Raw genomic sequence first — 16,105 nt, 5'->3', positions numbered from 1 at the left:
AATATGACACTGAACGCTTTCACCACATATAACTGCAGAAGTGAACTGAGAATATATTTTTCTTTTTGTACTGAAATAGGCCAGAAAACACTTTTAGCAGAAATAACTGCACCAGTAAAGTGCGTATATTTTTGTCTTTCTGTACAGAAGTAGGCACTAAACACTTTTGCCACAAATAAGTGCACCAGTGAATGGGAGCAACGGAGCTAGGCGCAGCCTGGGCATAGTGCTCTTTGACTTGGGGGGAAGTTCAGGCAGCTGAGGGTTAAGGTTAGGTCAGGGGGAGGGGTCTCGGTCAGCTATTTTCCCGGGCAGTATATGAGGGGAGTGGGGGTGGAGTTTTATCAGACGGTGCTTGTGGAAGAAGCAGGAATGTTTTTCCCGCCCGCCCCGTATATCGGCAGGGGGTTGAAAGGGTTTTGTTGTGGCGTGGTTATGGAGGGTCCTGGAAGGCAATGATAGGTTTAAGAGGTGCATGCCAAGGTGGAGTGTGCATCTCAGGAGGTTCGGTAAGCTTGTGCATGGGGCTCCTGTTGGGCAGATGGGCCTACAGGGGAGACTAATTACAGTTGGAGTATTCGGTGCTCTGGGGTCGGTGACCGCGGCCGAGGGTAAGGCGATATTACAAGTGGAGGTGAATGGTGGAGAACACAGCTTACCTGTTGCCTTCTAGGATCCTATTCAATGGTTCAGATGTTATGATAATTGTTATGGTAATTGATATGTTATGCGTGTTATTACGTATTTTCTGTGAAGTGATAATTAATGTTGTTGAATAAATTTGCCGAGAAGGCTCTTTTCCCAAGAAGATGTCTCTGTGTGGTAATTGGGGAACAGGAAGGGGCGGTAAGGTAGATGGGTGGTTTATTGCCTGGGTATCTTCCATCCTTTAAGTCAGTGCTTTTTTCTTTCTGTACGCTCTCAACACATATAACTGCAGCAGTGAAGTGCGTATAGATTTTTCTTTTTGTTACTGACATAGGCCAACAAACGCTTTCACCAGGAAAAAATTAAGCAGTGAAGTGTGTATAGATTCTTCTTTTTGTTACAGAAATACGCCCCTATACACTTTCACCGGGAAAAAATTCAGCAGTGAAATGCGTATCGATTTTTCTTTTTGTTACAGAAATACGCCCCTATACGCTTTCACCAGGAAAAAAATAACCAGTAAAGTTCGTATAGATTATTCTTTTTTTAATGAAATACGCCCCTATACGCTTTCAACAGAAAAAACGTAAACAGTGAACTGCTTATATATTTTTCTTGTGGTACTGAAATACGCCCCTATACGCTTTCACCAAAAATAACTGCAACAGCAAACTGCTTATATATTTTTCTTTTTTTACTGAAATACACCCCTATATGCTTTAACCAGAAATAACTGCAACAGTGCAGTGCATATATATTTTTATTTTTTTACTGAAATACGCCCCTATATGATTTCACCAGTATAAACTTAAACACTGAACTGCGTATATATTTTTCTTACAGGACTGAAATTGGCCCCTATATGCTTTCACGAGAAAGAACTGCAGCAGTGAAGTGCGTATATATTTTTCCACACATATAAGCCACTAAAGGCTTTTCAACCAAGAAACATAGAAACATAGAATGTGTCGGCAGATAAGAACCATTTGGCCCATCTAGTCTGCCCAATATACTAAATACTATGAATAGCCCTTGGCCCTATCTTATATGAAGGATGGCCTTATGCCTATCCCATGCATGCTTAAACTCCTCCACTGTATTTGCAGCTATCACTTCTGCAGGAAGGCTATTCCATGCATCCACTACTCTCTCAGTAAAGTAATACTTCCTGATATTACTTTTAAACCTTTGACCCTCTAATTTAAAACTATGTCCTCTTGTAGCAGTTTTTCTTCTTTTAAATATTTTCTCCTCTTTTACCTTGTTGATTCCCTTTATGTATTTAAAAGTTTCTATCATATGCCCTCTGTCTCGTCTTTGTTCCAAGCTATACATGTTAAGGTCCTTTAATCTTTCCTGGTAGGTTTTATCCTGCAATCCATGTACCAGTTTAGTAGCTCTTCTCTGAATTCTCTCCAAAGTATCAATATCCTTCTGGAGATATGGTCTCCAGTACTGAGCACAATACTCCAAATGAGGTCTCACTAGTGCTCTGTAGAGCGGCATGAGCACCTCCCTCTTTCTACTGGTAATTCCTCTCCCTATACACCCAAGCATTCTGCTTGCATTTCCTGCTGCTCTATGACATTGTCTGCCTACCTTTAAGTCTTCTGAAATGATGACCCCTAAATCCCTTTCCTCAGATAATGAGGTTAGGACTGTATCACAGATTTTATATCCTGCTCTTGGGTTTTTACGTCCCAGGTGCATTATCTTGCACTTATCAACATTAAATTTTAGTTGCCAGATTTTTGACCATTCCTCTAGTTTTCCTAAGTCCTTTTCCATTTGGTGTATCCCTCCAGGAACATCATCCCTGTTACAAATCTTTGTGTCATCAGCAAAAAGACACACCTTACCATCGAGGCCTTCTGCAATTTTGCTGATAAAGATATTAAACAATATGGGTCCCAGAACAGATCCCTGAGGTACCCCACTGGTAACAAGACCTTGGTCTGAATATACTCCATTGACTACAACCCTCTGTTGCCTGTCCCTCAGCCACTGCCTAATCCATTCAACAATATGGGAGTCCAAGCCCAAAGACTGCACTTTATTGATAAGCCTTCTATGTGGGACAGTATCAAAAGCCTTACTAAAGTCTAGATAAGCGATGTCTACTGCACCTCCTCCATCTATTATTTTAGTCACCCAATCAAAAAAATCAATAAGATTAGTTTGACATGATCTCCCTGAAGTAAAGCCATGCTGTTTTTCATCTTTCAACCTAAAATCTGTAGTATTAGATCACTTTGTATCCACATTTAGTGCAGCAAGGTGTAATACTGTAGAATAGCTCCTATTACCCAGACTTTACACTCTTCTATTGGCCTCGGTTCTCTCCCTATAGTGTGGGTAACACCTCCCTATTATATCCCTACCCTTTGAATAATCTGTCCCTGAACCAGGGGTGTTGCTAGGGTCTCAAAAGATCCGGATCCCAAGCCATAATGCATATGGCCCAATTTTCTAAGTCGACCCTCCGCCCCCCTCCCCACAAACACTAGCATTGAAGACATTTTACTGTACCTGCTATACAGCTATACAGCAGCACGTACCTCTCACATCCAGGGCCTCCAGGTGACGTCTCCTCTGATGTAGATCTTCTCTGTCATCATCTTCTCCATTCTGTTCGGACAACTACTTTCAGCCGCGCCTCGTCATTGCAGAGTGTGACACATGAACATCTTAGCTTCCTCGCTTTTCTATTATCATCCCCCAACGTGGAGTCTCCACAGTGTTAACCTCGCTGTGCTCTCCAATATCCCCAAATACTATCCTGAAGAAAAATGAATGCCCCCCCATAGTAATATTGCTCCTCAAAGTCCCACTAATAGTAATTCCTGTCTAGAATGCCCTCAATAGTAATACTGCCCCCTACAGTGCCCCCAACAGTGATAATGCTCCCTAAGAGTGCCCCCATAAGTAGAAGAGACCTCCAGTATTAATAATGCCCTCACAGAGCCCCCAGTAGAAATAAGGCCCCCCTATTGTTCCGCCAGAGGTAATAAAGCTATCTACAGACCCCTCAGTAGTAATAAGGCCCCCATAGGGTTCTTAGTAGAAATAAGGTGGATCTATAAGTCACACCTATACAGCCTCCAGTAGTAATTAGAACGTCTATAATGTACCCTGGATTTAAAATGCCCCTACAGTGCCCCCAGTATTTATACTGCCCCCTACTGTTATAATGCTCTCCCTGAAGTGCCCCCAGTATTTATACAGCTCCCTACTGTTATAATGCCCCTACAGTGCCCCCAGTATTTATATTGCCCCCTACTGATATAATTCTTGCCCTGAAGTGCCCCCAGTATTTATAATTCCCCTATAGTGCCACCAGTATTTATAATGTCCCGTTCTGTTATAATGGTTACCTTGAAGTGCCCCAGTATTTATATCGCCCCCTACTGTTATAATGCCCCTACAGTGCCCCCAGTATTTATATCACCCCTACTGTTATAATTATCACCCTGAAGTGCCCCCAGTATTTATAATGCTCTCTCCTGCAGTGCCCCCTGTAGTTATATTCCTTCATTTAGTGTCCTCAGAAATTATAATTCCTCAGCCCCTCCACCATGCAGTCCCATGTCAATAACACTATTTCCCTCTCTCTGCCGTAGAGTTCCATGTAAATACCATCACACCATCTCTCCAGCCCCCTCCAATATACATTCCCATGTAAATAACATCACTGCCTCCCCAGCCCCTTCCGACATGCAGTCCCATGTAAATAACATCACCCCCTCCCCAGCCGCCTTCAACATACAGTACCATGTCAAGAAGATCACCCCCTCTCCAGCCGCCTTCAACATACAGTCCCATGTAAATAACATCACCCTCTCAATATTCAGTCCCATATAAATAACATCACTTCCTCCCCCAGACACCTTCAACATACGGTCCCATGTAAATAACATCACCCTGCCCCAGCCACCTCCAACATGCAGTCTCATGTAAATAATATCACTCCCTCCCACAGCTGCCTTCAACATACAGTCCAATGTAAATAACATCACCCTGCCCCAGCCACCTCCAACATGCATTACCATGTAAATAACATAACCCCCTCAACATTCAGTCACATGTAAAGAACATCACTCCACCCCACTGTCCCATGTAAATAACTTCCCTCCTTTCAGCCCTAACATACAGTCCCAGTTAAATAACTACAACTCCCAACATTGCTCTGCCTCTCACACTGAGTAATCTACCCCTTCACTTACCTCTCCTCATGTAACAGACCTCACCACAGCTTCTTCCGAGGACATCTCTTCACTGCTGAGCCGTCCTCTCCTGCACTGGTCACATGATGGTGACGTCATCGCAGGTCCTTTTCAGCTACTGCATTTAGAACTGATCACAGCGACTGTGATGTCATCACAGGTCCTTCAGCTCTTGCAAGGCATTCGATTCAATTGTAATGCCATCCTGAGGACGGCCATACAGTTGTATCTGTCTGGCAGGCAGAGCATTCGGGGACTGGGACAAAACATTACTGCTCATTAGCAATAATGAGCGGCAGGTGCAATATTCGAATTCACAATATTTTGCAAATATTTGGGCGAATATTCATCATATATTCGCAAATTCAAGAATTCGTGATCTCCAGTCATTATTTTCTTGATTGTGAAAATCAGCAATTCGAAAATTTGCGATAAGAATTTGCGATACGAAAATTTGCGATCAACACTACTCCTAAAGTCAAAGATATTGCAGCCTTCTCATTGGCCCACAAGCAAGAAGCAGTGAGGGATCATGGGTACTGATGAAAAAAAATCTAGAATATTCGCTATTATGAAGATATAGCACTATATTGTATATATTCGCAAATTATCAAAGTGCCAATATTCGCAATACAAAATTTGCGATTAGAATATTCACAATCAACACTACTCATTAGTAATATTTACTGAATAAAGTATTTCCTAATTACTGTCCCTAGTGCCTGTAACATCTCTCTCTGCACTAATTTCCCTGGAAAATGGCGGAGACCGGGCAGGAGGAGACTTTTTATAGTGCTGTGACTTCATAGCTGCTGATTGGCTGCATGGCATTATGGGTGCTCCCTCGTCCCGGGGCTGTTTACCTCCTCTTTCTAACATGTTCAGCAGCCATTTAAAAAAAAATACGATTCGTTGCCATGAATCGCGGGGAAATTCGATTTTGGGGCGAAATAGAATTCTACTTCGTCAACTTCGATTTGCTCATCTCTATCTATGAGCTGCTGACATCAAAAGTAGGAGGTGGTGAGAATAACGGGACTCTCTCTTGTTCATCTGCAGTGTCCTTCACATGTGGCCAGGGCCGGATTAACGTAGGGGCTGATGGAGCTGCAGTTCCAGGCCCCTACCATAAAATAGGCCCATCCGCCAGCCAAAAGGCCGTCGGGAGTTGCCCGCGCTAAAAGTCCTCTGTTGTCAGCTGTCACACAGCACAGACACTGCAGAGACGCTCACCTCACGCTGGCAGCAGGGAGGAGCCTGAGGGCAGGACTCGGGAGGAGCGTAATATGATCCTAGAGTGGAAGCTGCTTCTGCCAGCCCCTCCCCTCCCCGCCCACCAACCAATCAGAGCTGAGGCAAGGCAAGCACTAGCAGCTCTGAGCCGTCTGTACAGGGAGTCTAAGAATAGAAATGAATCGAATGAGTCACAAGTTAAAAGAATCTAAAGATCCGATTAGTTAGAGACTCATTCGATTCTTTGAGTTAAAAGAGCCATGAGTCAGAGTCTAGAACAGGTTACACTGAGGCTGTCAGAGTCTAGAACAGGTTACACTGAGGCTGTCAGAGTCTAGAACAGGTTACACTGAGGCTGTCAGAGTCTAGAACAGGTTACACTGAGGCTGTCAGAGTCTAGAACAGGTTACACTGAGGCTGTCAGAGTCTAGAACAGGTTACACTGAGGCTGTCAGACTCTAGAACAGGTTACACTGAGTCAGACTCTAGAACAGGTTACACTGAGGCTGTCAGACTCTAGAACAGGTTACACTGAGGCTCTCGGCTGATGCTTTTGTTGCAGCAGTGATACGATTAAGGGACAGGAGCAGAGAGATAAGAGAAGTGACAGATGACACAGAGTTTAGATTACAGGTTGAATTAACCCTTTAGGATCAAATTGGCTTCTCAGGAGATATATATGTTAAAGGCATCTCGTTCAGTAGCTATATAACTAAGGGTGGGTTCACATCTCCTTTATGGATTCCGTTAAGTGGGGACTGTTTTATTATCAGCCAGTGACTGTGTTACTGTAATACTGTTATCAATTCAGCACATAGTTTTCCCTGTGCGTTCACATTTCACTTCACTTCACTTAGTTGGTTGTACTACTGTCAGTGTCAGACTGTTGTCACTGTGGGTAACAATGCACAACAGACAACAATGCACACCGCAGTGACAGCTCCTGACTCCTGTCCTGAGTCCTCCTGTCCGGCGTCAGCCTCAGCTTCCCTTCACTATCACTATAATCAATCACTCTTCCTGATCCTGACTCACTCATTAGAGAGCTGAAGAGCCGACTGAGTCAGCAGCAGCAAGTGAATCGGATGGATAGCATCTGCGCATGCGCACCTGCACCTAGAGTCTTCGGTTCACTTGCGAGTCAGCTCAGCAGTCAGTGACTCAGCAAGTGAACCGAAGATCCGATTCATCTGAAAGATCCGAACTTCCCATCACTAGCAGGAGGGATAACCGCGGGCGCACTGAGGTCATATCCGGCGGGCCGCGGCATTACAGGAACAGCACCAGCTGCTCTGACGTCCTGCCACCGGATATACGTCACAGGATATCTGGCGGCAGGACGTCAGAGTAGCTGGTGCTGTTCCTGTAATGCCGCGGCCCGCCGGATATGACCTCAGTGCGCCCGCGGTTATCCCTCCTGCATGCTGCGCTGTGTACAACCTGCTCAGCAGTTTCGACCAGCACACGGCACCAGCTCGCGAGACAACAGGAGCTTCTGGAGCAGGGCAGGTATCAGATAAACTTATCCAGTTGGAAGGGAGGGCAATCATAGTGCTGTTCTGATTTATGGACACAGCTCTCAGCATGCCTAGCCAGCCTTCTATCTGGCTGTTTCAGAGCCTGTGGACTGTGACTCTCAAGAAGCACAGCCAGATAAAAGGCTGGCTAAGCATGCTGAGAGCTGTGTCCATAAATCATAACAGCACTATGAAAATTACTGACTGGCTAAGCATGCTGAGAGCTCAGTCTAAATAACATAACACATAAAGAAATTACTGTTTCTAGCTGCTAGTCCACAGTCCACAGCTAGTAACAGTAATTTCTTTAAAGGGATTCTGTCACCAGGTTTCACCCCTGTCAGCTAAAAATATGCTGATGTTAAGGGCGTCTTCACGATTCCTAATGTGGGCTTATAAATGTCATCTGTGGGCTTATTTAGCTAAAAAACAGCTATTACTAACCTGTCAGTCAAACAAATAAGGTGCCCAAGGGGATGTTAATGGATGCAAGGTGCCGGCCGCACCCACCGCCGTTCGTGCCCAGCGCCGCCTTTCCGGACTTCTGTGCCGCCTCCTAATCCTCTGTGCCACCTCTCGCTCTCCCCTCCTTCTGCTGTAAGATCTCGCGCTTGCGCACAGGGCTCTGCCTGATGCGCCCGTGCGGACTTCTCCATTTGGCTTCTTACAGCGAAGTGCGCATGCGCCGGCACTTCGCTCAACCCCTGTATGTGCGACATCTTACAGCAGGAGGAGGGGGGAGGGAGGGAGAGCGAGAGGCCACAGAGGATTAGGAGGCGGCGCAGAAGTCTGGAAAGGCGGCGGTGGGTGCGGCCGGCACCTTGCATCCATTAACATCTCCTTGGGCACCTTATTTGTTTGACTGACAGGTTAGTAAAAGCTGTTTTTTAGCTAAATAAGCCCACAGATGATATTTAGAAGCCCACATTAGGAATCGTGAAGACGCCCTGAACATCAGCATATGTTTAGCTGACAGGGGTCAAACCTGGTGACAGAATCCCTTTAATGTGTTATGTTATTAAGACACAGCTCTCAGCATGCTTAGCCAGCCTTCTATCTGACTGGCTAAGCATGCTGAGTGCTGTGTCCATAAATCATAACACAGCTCTATGAAAATTACCACTATTGTCCACAGTCCACAGCAGCTAGAAAACAGTAATCTTCATAGTCATGTTAAATGATCACTATAGTGTCAGGAAAACAAAGCGGTTTTCCTGACACTATAGTGCCCTGAGGGTGCTTCCACCCTCAGGGTCCCCCTCCCGTGGTCCCCCTCCATGTTGCCAAGATAGACGCCAAATGAAGGGGTAGTTGCAGGAACAAAATACTTTAATGGTATCGATAAAATATATATGTAATTAAGACACTGAGTGCAGTTCCATAAAAAGGCCCAGCAAAATCCTCATCACCAGGCCCATGATGCTCTTAATCCGGCCCTGCATGTGGCTCAATAATACCAGAAGAAGATTAGGTCCAACACAAGAAGGGATGCAGACCAGATCCAGTGGAATAGGCGGCAGACCAGGCCTGAAGCACATTCCTGGACAGGGACATGCAGCAGTCACTGTGATTGCATTCATTCAGTGATATCCCAACGAGCACGGGAGGTGAGGGAGTCCATTGTGGAAATGGCTGCAAATAGGGTGGCTACAGTGAGGTGAGAAGGCCCTGCAGATGCAATGGCTGCATTTTTGACCAGCTGCCATGACAACAAGCCTAAGAAGAAAGGCAGTCTTTTCCCCCAACAATGTGCCAAGATCCTTTTAAAGAATTAAGCTTAAGCCGCTTGGCCTTAAAGAGGTTGTGCAGCAGCATTATCAGTATCTGATCTATGCGGATCTGACTCCCGGCACCCCACTAATTAGCTGATTGAAGAGGAGCTGGAGCTTGTGTGATTGCTGATTTCTCTTCAAGATCACACTGCCCATCATCTCGCTTGTAGCGGCGGCGCTGTGTATTTACAAGTCCTCGTTACATTCATAGTAACATAGTACATAAGGCCGAAAAAAGACATTTGTCCATCCAGTTCGGCCTGTTATCCTGCAAGTTGAATTCCTTTATTCTACTCACCATCACCACCTCCTCAGGCAGAGAGCTCCATAGTCTCACTGCTCTTACCGTAAAGAATCCTCTTCTATGTTTGTGTACAAACCTTCTTCCCTCCAGACGCAGAGTGCACTTGAATCTACTTGTAATAAAACTGCACCGCCAAGATAAGCGAAACAACGCACAGTGTAATCTTGAAGAGGGACCTCCTCCTCTTCAAGCAGCCGATCGGCGGGGGCGCACGGAGTTGGACTTCCCCAATCCTGAGAATAGGTCATCAATATAAACCCAGTGCACATCCCTTTTAAAAGGAGTCAACGCCCTGGACTGTGTGTCAGCTCCTGGGAACACTGGATCACGAGGAGTACTGTGATTGTAGTCATAATGAGCGATGTCCAGCTGCCTATCTGTGAATGAGGTGATGCGACATTTCAAAGCACCATGTCCACAATTGAAGTGAATCAGTGTCAGATATACTGTAGTACAGTAAAGGATTGCCTGCAGAAATAATGTATGTGCTCCACCTGCCTTATTTACAGTCCATCCAAACTAACCATTGACAGTGCCAACTCTTTGCTCCAGTGCAGTGTAGAAGAAGGTAACCTGTATGCAGCCACACAGCGGACACTTCCATATCTCTTCCTCCTACAGCCCATAGGTCTTTGAGATGCTTCACCACAGTCAGGTTCCTTCAATTGTGTCCAGCTACTGGTGATGGGAATACTATGACAGCGGTGATCGGCACTTACTGCAGAAATGGATTTCTATTGTAACAAACATGGTCTATGTCATTAGATATGCAATATCGTATACTATGGGTATATTCCGACTATTTCTTGTAATATTTGTGTGGGAGATTAGACAATATCTACAGTGTTCCCCATAACACTGCCCTCTACAGCACCTCCCCTTAATAGTGACCTCCACAGCAGCCCACCCCTTTAACAGTGATATGCACAGTGCCCCACAGCATTAACTGTGACCTTCACAGCCCCCTGCCCCCATAACAGTGTTCTCTACAGCGGCCCACCCCCTTAACACTGACCCTCCACAGCACCCTGCCCCTTAACAATGACCTCCACAGACACCCACCGCCTTAACTGTCACGGCTGAGGATGGGGGAAACCCTCAGCCGTGTGCCGAAGGATGGTGGTCGCTGCTTGACCAGGACAAACAGGATTTTGGAGCAGGTCACCTCCTACAGCATCCCTAACCTGACCCTAACTCCTACCTGCATGGGCCGACCTTGAAGGTAGGAGGACCCATGCGCAGGAACCTTGGAGCCCTAACTTACCCTCCGACCGGTCCCTGGGCTAGGAGTCAGAGTAAGACATCCTGTTCCTTCTGGATACGGAGGAACAGGAGTCTCACTGGCCAAGCTGCAAGTATGGGGAAACAAATGCAACCCATGGCAATGGCAGGTACTTGCCACAAACATAGCAGAGACCTACCACAGACAACCAAGCCTGGAACCCATGTGGATGTACTGCCCACAGACAGCAGGACTCAGCACACAAACACACAACACACGGGAACCCAGGACCACAGGTGCAATAAAGAAACATAAAAGCAAACACATCTTCAAGACACCAAAGGACATATATATTTGCTATGACCAGAAGGTTGGCCCCCACCGGCAGTTGGTAAGTAACCAGGAGGCTGTCTACAGCCAGCATGGCTGAAACACCCTCTCTGGCTACTGCCTACAACTGAGGCTTTATAGGGCCAAGAGGCCACACCCAACAATCAGACACACCCCGTGACTCACACACACTGAAAGGGAGTTAACCCTTCCAAAACCACAGAAGGGAAAAACATAACTTAAAGGGGAAGTGTCTAAACAACAAACAAACTGTGGCTGTTGCCGCAGGCAACGACATGGGTGGCAAGCGTGTCCTGGAAGTCAGCCCGAAGGCCGGGACACTGCCACCACATGTACATAATACAACCCAACGTTGTCACGGGCAGCCACAGTGAAGGGGAGTGTCAGAGTGCACACCTAACATAACCTAGTGCACACCAGACATACAAAGTGCATACATACACACACACACCTAACAGAAAGGAAGTCAGGTGAGACCGCATGCCAAAGCAGCAAGCTGCCTAGCACCGCTCAGGCTGCTCTGCTGACAATTACAGAACACAACTAGTTGCCCGCGGCAACCACAAGTGAGGCCACACACAGCGACCCTCACCTGTGGTTGAACACACAAGCTAAACCGCAGGCAACCGCATGCGGTAAGGAGTCACGGCAATAGCCATGGCCGTGACACCCTTAACTTTGACCTTCACAGCAGCCCACCTCCTTATCAGAGAGCTCCACAGAGGTCCACCCCCTTGACAATGACATCAATAGCACCCCGCCCTCTTAAAAGTAAACTCCAAAATACGCCGCCTCCTTAATAGTGACCTCGACAGCAGCTCACCCCTTAACAGTGACCTCCACAAACTGTGACCTCCACAGTTCCCTGCTCCCTTTACACTGACCTACACAGTAGCCGCATCTCAAAAGTGACCTTCACAGTGGCCCTCTACCTTAACAGTCACCCCACAATGCCCCTCCCCCTTAAATGTATTCTTCACAGCGCCCCACCCCCTTAACGGTGACCTGCACAGTGATTCAACTCCTTAACAGAGACCTTCACAGCAGCCTGCCCCCTTAACTGTTACCTCCACAGCACTCAGCTCCCTTAACAGTGTCATCTACAGCGCCCTGCCCCTTTAAAGGTGACCTACAGCAGTGAAGAAAAATGGCTGGGTTGTTATGGAAACCTGGTGTAAAACTGTGTGTATGTCGAGACTGGAGGACCTGCGAGCTTCAATTGACTGAAAAGGGACATGTGACCGTGTGTATGGCAGTTGGGTTATGAGAGAAATAACTGCAGGCTTCTATTGGCTAATGCAGGTCATGTGATGGTGCCATATTTGCATTTTTTTTTTTATTGGGAATATTTCAGGAACGGTGAGTCCTAGAGAGCCGAGACCTGGTCTAAAACCTTCCCGGACACCTGATGAACCTGTGTGCCAAATTTGGTGCAGACAGGTCGAGTCATTTGGCAGTGCATAAAGGACCGACAGACAGAAATGCATTTTTATATATATAAGAGACTAGCAGAAGGACCCGGCTTCGCACGGGAATATTTCATCTATTTCATTTAATGTTTCTGAGTGTGGTTAAAAGATATCGACAATATCCCCCATAACAGTGACCTCTACAGCACCCTGCCCCCTTAACAGTGAACTCCACAGTCCTCCACCCCTTAACACTGACTTACCACAGTGCCCCACCAATTTAAAATGGGACCTCCACAGCAGCCCTTCCCCTTACTTTAACCTTCACAGCAGCCCACCCCTTTAACAGTGAGTTTCAAAGCACCCCACTTCCTTGACAGTGACCTCCTCAGTGACCTCTACAGCACCTCGCCCCTTAACACTGACCTCTATATAGGACCGTCCCCTTATATGTGACCTCCACTTTTCCCTGCCCCTTAACAGAAAACTCCACAGCAAACGTCCCTTTAACAGTGATCACCACGGTACCCCGTTCCCTTAACAGTGACCTCACAGTATGCTGCTGCCTTAACAATGACCACCACAGAAGTTGCCCCTTTAATAGTGGCCCCTGCCCCTTAACAGTGACCTCCACAGTGTCTGGTCCTTTAACAGTAACCTCCACAGCAGCCTGTCCCCTTAACATTAACATCCACAGTGAACGACCCTTTAACAGTGAACTCCACAGCAGCTGCCTCTTTAATAGTGGCCCCTGCCCCTTAACAGTAGTGATGTCCCGAACTATTCACCGGCGAACAGTTCCCGGCGAACATAGCTTGTTCGCGTTCGCCGCGGCGGGCGAACATATGCGATGTTCGGTCCGCCCCCTATACATCATCATTGAGTAAACTTTGACCCTGTACCTCACAGTCAGCAGACACATTCCAGCCAATCAGCAGCAGACCCTCCCTCCCAGACCCTCCCACCTCCTGGACAGCATCCAGTTTAGATTCATTCGGAAGCTGCATTCTCAGTGAGAGGAGGGACAGTGCTGCTGCTGCTGATTCAATAGGGAAAGTGTTAGCTAGGGCAGTGTTCTGTGTCCACAGACTCATCTGCTGTAAGGACAGCGTCCTGACAGCACCCCAAAAAGCCCTTTTCAGGGCTGGTACATCAGTCTGCTTTATTTTTTATTTTTATATATATATATAACAAAGAAAGTTCGCAGCACTCCTTGAAAGATAAAATGTGCTCTTTTATTCACACATATCAAGTGACAACGTTTCGGTTCTCTCACAGAACCTTTCTCAAGTCAGGTGAAACATAAAGTGCAGTAGTGCCAGTATAAATACATCATCAGGTTGTTACCAATCAGTTCATCAACCAATACAAAAATAGTGCACTCCCCTTTGTGGATGTATTACAATTCATTCATTTGCCCCACATGTCAATATAGACAGACTAACTAACATCCTCTATACATACTGTGCTGTTATAATCATACTATGCTTTCACCTTTTTCATAATCATAGTGCATATATAAAGTGCCAATAAAAGTGCATAGTGCTGTTAAAACATATTAACCTCAATACCTTGCTGGGGGTATATGAAATAAACCAGGTGGATGGCGTCTTAACTCGTGTGGACGCACGGTGATTCTCCGCGTCTCGTCCTCGCCAATGCGCATGTGTCAGCCCTTCCCCTGTTGTTAGGCGGTACATAACCGCTATGCGTCACCAGCGGGCGAGACCAAGCGCCGTGACATCCGGCATACTGCGTAAGCACGCACCGCGCGCATCACGTGCCCGCGATCCTGCCGCCACAGGCACCAGCGTCACTTCACTTGCCTTATCCGCCATTTTACTACAGGGCAGTCTTTTGGGCAATGACTCTATCTAACACCCTCCTTCTTCCTGTTGATTTCTACAATTCAAATTACCAACCCAGCAAGATAGGTTAACAATGATCCTGTCCGATAATAAAACAACATGAAAAGTCGTATTGTAACGTAAATAATCAACATAATTTCCACTAGGTTCACCCAATACAGCATTCTGGACACATGAGAAAGAGGGCAATAGAGGAAGGGCACTAGCCCACCATCCCCCCTGTTACCCTAAACTCGACGTTTAATCCTTTGGGTTTCAAAGTATCCAAACAAAAGATCCATCTGAGTTCATTTTTCTTTAAAACAGTTAACCTATCTCCTCCTCTTTCTAATGGTTTAACATGATCCAAGATCATAAATCTCAGATCACTTTCTTTATGATTCTTCTCCGCGAAGTGTTTTGACACCGGCAGATCTTTTCTTTTATTTCTGATGGATTGTCTATGGTTATTTAACCTGGTTTTCAGATCACATGTGGTTTCACCCACATAGAGCTTTTTACAAGGGCACCATAGCACATAGATTACCCATGATGAGTCACATGTGAGATAATATTTAATATTAAATGTTTCCCCTGTTTCGGGATGCGTGAATACTGACCCCTTCTGCATGAATTTACAGTTCACACACCCCAAATATGGGAAACATCCTGTACGTTTCATCTTTAGGAAAGTTTGTCTTGACTGATTTTTTTCACGGACTTGGGAGTGCACCACTTTGTCCCTAATATTACTTGCTCTTTTGTATGCCATCATAGGTGGTTCTTTAAAGGCCGCTATATTGGGGTGACCACTACTCAATAACCCCCAATGGCGCCTCACTATACGTTCTATATTTGGGCTCAACTCATTATAGGATGACACAAAAGGTAGCCTTTCACTACCCTGTTTTGGTTTAGTGACTAGCAATTCCTCCTTGGACATGCCTCTCACTTTATCCGCGTGTCTTTTCACCAGATTTCTAGGGTATCCCCTGTTCACAAAAGATTGCTCCATATTTTTTAATGCTTGATTCATATTGTCATCCTTGTCCACTATTCTCCTTACTCTGAGCATTTGACTAAATGGTAGGGAATTAACCATCCTTCTTGGGTGTCCACTTGCAAAATGCAATAATGTGTTCTTATCAGTGGGTTTAATATTCAAATCCATGTGTATTTGTTCTTTCTCTATATAAACCTGGGTATCTAGATACTGCACCCGGTCCACCGATGCCGTTAATGTAAATTGGATCTCCCTATCTAGGGAGTTCAAAAATACATGAAAGTCCATCAGTGCATCCATGGTGCCAGTCCAAATGAGGAAAATGTCATCTTTGTATCTCCACCACATCAAAACTTGGTTGAAGTGGGGAGATACATAGACAAGACGCCGCGGAAGTGGGCGCGGCGTTGGACCCCATCGCTGCGCCCACCATCTGCAAATAGAACTGTCCCTGGAACACAAAGTAGTTGTTCCGTAACAACAGCTCCAATAGTGTCAAAATGAATTGGCGGGTATGTGTAGGAAACTGTAAATCACACAGCATCCCCGCAACTGCCGCCAAGCCCTTTTCATGGT

Source organism: Bufo bufo, chromosome 2 (assembly GCF_905171765.1).
Source record: "Bufo bufo chromosome 2, aBufBuf1.1, whole genome shotgun sequence".
Classification (NCBI taxonomy): Eukaryota; Metazoa; Chordata; class Amphibia; order Anura; family Bufonidae; genus Bufo; species Bufo bufo.
The sequence above is the reverse complement of the archived record's forward strand: the minus strand, read 5'-3'. Positions refer to the sequence as shown.